At 33.8% G+C, this 6,000-nt stretch overlaps 1 protein-coding gene across 1 annotated transcript in view; it reads right to left on the reverse strand.

Annotated features, from left to right (window-relative positions):
* LOC134262268 (microfibril-associated glycoprotein 4-like) overlaps positions 1-5,759 on the reverse strand; it is a 45,514-nt gene extending 39,755 nt beyond the window's left edge. Inside the window, exon 1 of the transcript XR_009990992.1 lies at positions 5,653-5,759. The gene's annotated coding sequence lies outside the window, so the exon portion shown is untranslated. The remainder of the gene's footprint in view (positions 1-5,652) is intronic.
* Positions 5,760-6,000: the final 241 nt, after the last annotated feature.

Below are 6,000 nucleotides of genomic sequence, written 5' to 3' on the forward strand. Positions count from 1 at the left end.
ATTTAGTTTTCTCTTTGCTAAATCAAATTTCTTTTCTTATCATAGCAAAGAGTATCATTTTATGATCATGCATTTCAAGTTTCATGACGATACCACATTTAATAAGAAAACTATGAAAAAATAAAGAAACCATATAAGTGTACATCGGCGCACGAAAGAAAGCGTAATTTAATCTCTCATAACGTCATGGTCCCTTTTTCCGCTTCACATGAGGCTATGAACGTCCAAATGAATATTTTTATAGTGAAAAACCACTCTTGATTAAGGAACTAATTTAAATTCACTACTGTCTGTTTACTGATGCAGCTTCAAATTTTAGTCAGAATTAAATTAGTTGAAAGATCACCTTACATTTAAGGATTTTAGGCATCAGAGAATACTCTGTCACCTTATATGACGACGTTCATGGCCCGTTCCCAAATGTCTGCGTTAAACAATCAGTGCTCTACTTTACATGCAATAACTATTTTTTTTCGCTATAGAGGGAATTAAAACTATCTTTGAATCTCGTGCTATTAAAAATCAACTTTTCTATTAAAATATAGTGTAATGTCCTTTCTGTACTCTTTCCCCCGTCTCTAATGAATATAAAACATACCAAAAACAATTTATGACATTTCCGTGCGCCGGGTACGCGTTCGACGACGTCATTTTCATCAATCTCAATCCGAACAACACTTTGAAAATCATGACACTAGTCGTCTGTTTTTAACGCTATTTATATGAAATTTTGATATATTATTAAGATTTCGATTCTGGTTTGAGTGATTTAAATTTTAGTTCAATCTTTTACATAGTAAAAAAAGAAATAAAAACAAATGTAATAGTTATATGCGTAAATAATTCCGAATTTTGGTCGTTCGCCGAAAGACCATATCGGCCTTCATATAAATCGTCCCAATATAATTAATATGAAAGATATATATTTAAGAATCCACAATTTTAAAGAACATTGCATGTATTATGTCTATGCTAAATTTGGTTAGCATTGGTTGAGTGTTAAAAATGTTATTAACATTGTCTACGACTTTTTGGGACAACCCTCGTACTATTCAATAATTCTTTTTAGAAATATAATTGAAGTGCATTTAAAGAACTCTACATGAGATTTTATTCCAAAGTAATGACATAAAACTTATACTGCTTGACAGGAGAGTGAAAATATGTATTTTAAAATGCATGATGTACCGGTATTTATTTTATCGAATATTTGAATATACTCGAATACTTCTATCGAATATCAATTATTGACAATTTTGACATCCCTAATTATATGAAAAAGTATTTGACTTTGTATGTTCATGTATTCAAGTTATATACATAATCATGAAACATATGAAGATAACAAACAGTATTCAATCTCAAATGTCCATTAAACAATACAAAATAGGAGCAGAGCAAACACTGCTCTCCAAAAAAAAAGCATAGGAGGAATCAGGCGCCATGGAGGAGTGAGCAATTAAATATTCTAATTTTTATTTCAAATAAATGAGATATAACGTATTCAGTGAGGTTTAATCAACATGATAATAATAATAATAATAATAATAATAATACTTTATTTAAAGAAGGGAATCTGATTAGTGCAAGCACTATTCTTCCCCAGGGCCTTCTGACAATTAACAATTTAAAGATACATAGTTATACACATACAGACATATTATAAATATAACATAAAAATACAAATAAACATGAATCACAAATTATTCTGACAGTGTTTTACACAATGTTTTACTTGTCTTTTGAAAGCATTAAGAGTTGGTGACATTTTTATGTGCGCCGGTAAAGCATTCCATAATATGGCGTCAGAGCACTGGAATGAATTTTCAAAAAGTTTACATTTATGAATCGGCACACACAAATCAACATTGGATTCAGATCGAAGAGTATATTGGTCATTAATTTGAAATTCAAACATTTCATGTAAATAAGTAGGACAATAATTAAAGACGGATATACATAACAATACATATTTATTTACAGTAAGCTGGTCATTGTTTCCTTTATTTCTCTACCATATCTTTCTATAAGTGAGGTTTGGTCATCATGAGAGTCTCTTTTATGTCTCTACCATCTTTCACTGCAGGATACCATGGCCATGTCCAGATTGCTGGGGACCAGGGACCGTTAAGGAAGGCGTGGTGACAGGAGTTAATCCACCAGCCTCCTCCATTATCAGCAGCACAGTTAATTATATTCTTATCGTTGTCTCTGTCTTGGGTACTGAATGAATACCCAGACAGATTATTACTGTGTCCTTCAAAGAAAAATATCAAGACAATATTATGCTACAATAATAATTCATATTGCATTTTGTCATATGAAATGATTAAATCCACTTGTCGCGTTTTCTGTCTGTATAGTGAAAACCATCCCTGACATATTATAATTGAAGATTTTATGAGGGCATGTTGCCCGAAATGAATCCTGATTATATGAAGAAAAGTCATAAGACATAACGTTAACATTACAATGCCTTCAAATTTGGCTCAAATATCAGCTGTTTAAAATGATCATCCTTAAAGTGTTTTAGATTCGTCCATTTACAGGTGAATAGCACACCTTAGTGATCACTAAACAATTTATATTTTATATGCAGCCAACATTAACATGAGCAATTAATAAAGTTTAAAAGGGTATCGTCTTTGTTCGATTTATATCCGACTGTAAGTTTTCAAATTCTTCTCGACTATCGTCTCCATCATTTAGACGCATGACTCTTTCCACATATATCGGAGCGGTATGATGATCAAGACCGATTTCCTTTGTTTGCTTTATTGACTTCCCGGGCGACAATTGATGGTTACATCAATGTTTTCTTGTGTTATTCTTTCTACACTGTATTTTGATTCCTAAAAATCACTTGCTACAAGCTCCCTTTCTTTCTCTATTTGCCCCGCCTTGTGCGTGATTTTTTTTTTTTTACAAATTTTATCAAGTCTATTAAGTCAAGGGTCATATCACAAGCATGATTTAATACCTGATATCATAACGAGGCAGGTAGCATAGTTGTTAGCGCGTTAGTCTCAATTCCAAAGCAGTATGATTCGTCGGATTTTTATTGCTTAGGGTTCTTCTTCAGGACCAGGGTTAGGGTTAGGCTTCTTCAATAATGAGAAGTTAATTTAAATACTGAATTCAGAAATTCAATATGATTTCTTAACACTTTACAACTTAAAAAATTGTTATGCCAGATGAACTGAATCCTCACGTCATACAAATATTACGTTACCATTTCCCCGCAGACACTTTCTAGCAGGGTACAAATTTCTCTAAAGTTTAGCATAAATAATTTCATGACGCATCATTTTAATCAGAAAATATTTTTTCTTATTTTATGAGATTACGCAAGTATGAAATAGTTAGAATTTGGCAAAAAATTGAAGATTTAATTAACTCTTTAAAGTGCGTGAAAATGCGTGATTGCGGGGAAACGGTAAATGCGTGATTTTGCGTCAGAAATAGGAAATGGTATATGCGTTAAAATGCGTGACTGCGGGGAAGGGGATAAATATCTGACGCTATAGGCATTCTGACCAACTTGTTCCCCCATCCTCTTTTATAATCTCAATTTTGGAGTACGAGTATGAGTTTGTGGTACGGAGTTTGAGTTTGAGTACGAATTTGAAAAATTTTTTTTTACAGAGATAAGAAATGGAGACATCAGGCAATATTATTAAGAGGCCACAAACGTAAGTAAGCATTGATTTTACAATTTCATTAAAAATTGACATACATGTAGGTGTACGACAACAGTAGCAAAGGGGTTGTACAGCTCCCAGATATGAAATTCCCATAATCCTCTGCAAATACATCTACAAAACAGAACTTTTGAGATTCTGTTTGAAAAAAAAATCTATAACGCTGTACTGATGATGTGAAATTTACACCGAACGAAGTACACCTTATCCAAAAATAAAACTACTGTACATTAGTCTGTTTTAAATTTTAGATGACCAATATTGTTACGTATTTACAATTTTTCACTGGGATCGTACCTGGTTAATTCCAGGGTTTGGGGCGTTCAACATAAACTGATTTAAAATAATTGGTATGAACATAGTGGACTGCCGAAATATACATGTACGTCCTTACCTAATCTAGGTAAACAATAATCGAATGATGAATCACTAAAACAATGGGAGGCAAGCAACAATAAATTATATGGTAGACCTATTAATATAAATACTAAAACGCAAGCCCGTCGCCCTCGGACTACCGCATATACTGTAGGATGCCTTATTCAGGACGTACAGTATATGTGATAGCCCTTCAACCACTACACTCATTGTAAGATGCGATGCCTTATTTAGGACGGACAATGAGTATAGCAGCCTGGACTGACTGGTCAGCCAATACAGACAAGACACAAGAATCTATGGGGCTAGCCTCTTTGTTGGAGGTCAACCAAGTTTGTGGCAGGCCTTAACTGGGTTGGCCTTCCAAATCCTCTCTCTAACTGTAAAACAGGCAAGGGATATAACACTCAAACTCTTATTTCACGCCACTCGTCTTCTATCCCTGACTGCATCCGACGATCTCCCACTGATCACTGCGGAGTCTATTTATACAAAATAAATGTCACGTGATGAACAGAGACTAATTGAGAACTCCACATGGTCAAACCTGAAAATTCCGAAATCATTACAATATCGCTTTTAATTGTCGTATTTTAACAGCATCAGCTTCACCCTAAATTACCCTGTTGTTTTATTTTTCTGCAATAGATTTAGGCATTATGAATGCAAGACCTCAAATTAGTTTTGAAAATGAACACTATTATAATGTTAACATTTTATTATGTTAGTTTTTAAATCTACGAGTGTTGCGCCATGGGTCACGGTGTTGATGAGGATATATAAACGGCCGTATGACCCTCCGCTTCATCCTTTATGATATGGCTACCTGCAAAGTTTCTTAGCTGCTAAGTTCATGTTTTTTTCCGTACATGTAATATGTAGGAGGACACGTACATGGATCCCCCTTTTTTTAACATGAAAAAAGTCTTTCTTGAGCTATCAAAAATTAAATAAGTTATACATTACTTTGGAAAAATTACCAGCAAATGTATAAACTGACAGCATTGTACAATTGTTTCGGACAGATATAGACTTGTTTACTTTTTAACATATGTATTATGCATATATATTTTTGTTTTGTTCTATCGTTCAATTTTTTTTTTCGAAAAAGTCACAGACGTGACGTCATGTCTTTGAAGCGTTATTTTGAGGTTATGTCGTTTATATCACGGAGATCTATTTTCGGTTGACGCAACTCAATTAAACAAAACCTTAATATGGTCACCTTGAAGGTGACATGAAGGTCACATTCTCAACCCCTCTCTCTGCTTATTGATAGTTATACATCTTAGCTTATCACTTACCCAAGGTGCCCGTAGATGGTCCCCCGATAAAGAGTCTGTAGTTGTCAGATTCATCAGAAACAGAAAACCGATGATAAAGTTCGTATAACGTGGTACCATTTTTTAATGTAATGGAGACGTAGAGGGCTGAACTCCTTGCCTTTGTCAGTTCACGAATCACATCATTTCCTTCAATATATTATAGTCCCAGTATTAGCAAAAAAAACATGATAAAGAATATAAGACTTTATCTATTAAATAAATAGCTATATCATGTAGAGAATAATTACCTATCCAGTAAGAGTCAGCTGGATTCCCAAAACCTTTTTTATACTCCGCCCACGTCCTGTTAAATCCCACAGTTCCACTCACGCGTTTCTGAATTGCCTAATGATTATACGAGGTGTAATCAAAAAGTTCTCGAACTATCTCTACACAATAACATCTCAGATCAGAATTAAATTTGGCAGTCACACACATGTCCTATAAATAGCATATGTAATGAAATGTTTTGTTCTACGTTTGAGGTGTCATATTGTGAGAATGACGTCAGTAAGAAGATCACTCGTGACAAAAACGGTTGACTATATATCATTGTTTATATGGAAAATATTCAATTAGTTTGCGAACTTTTTGAT

Source organism: Saccostrea cucullata, unplaced genomic scaffold (assembly GCF_032062105.1).
Source record: "Saccostrea cucullata isolate Sc308-1 unplaced genomic scaffold, CSIRO_AGI_Scuc_v1 ctg528, whole genome shotgun sequence".
Taxonomy (NCBI): Eukaryota; Metazoa; Mollusca; class Bivalvia; order Ostreida; family Ostreidae; genus Saccostrea; species Saccostrea cuccullata.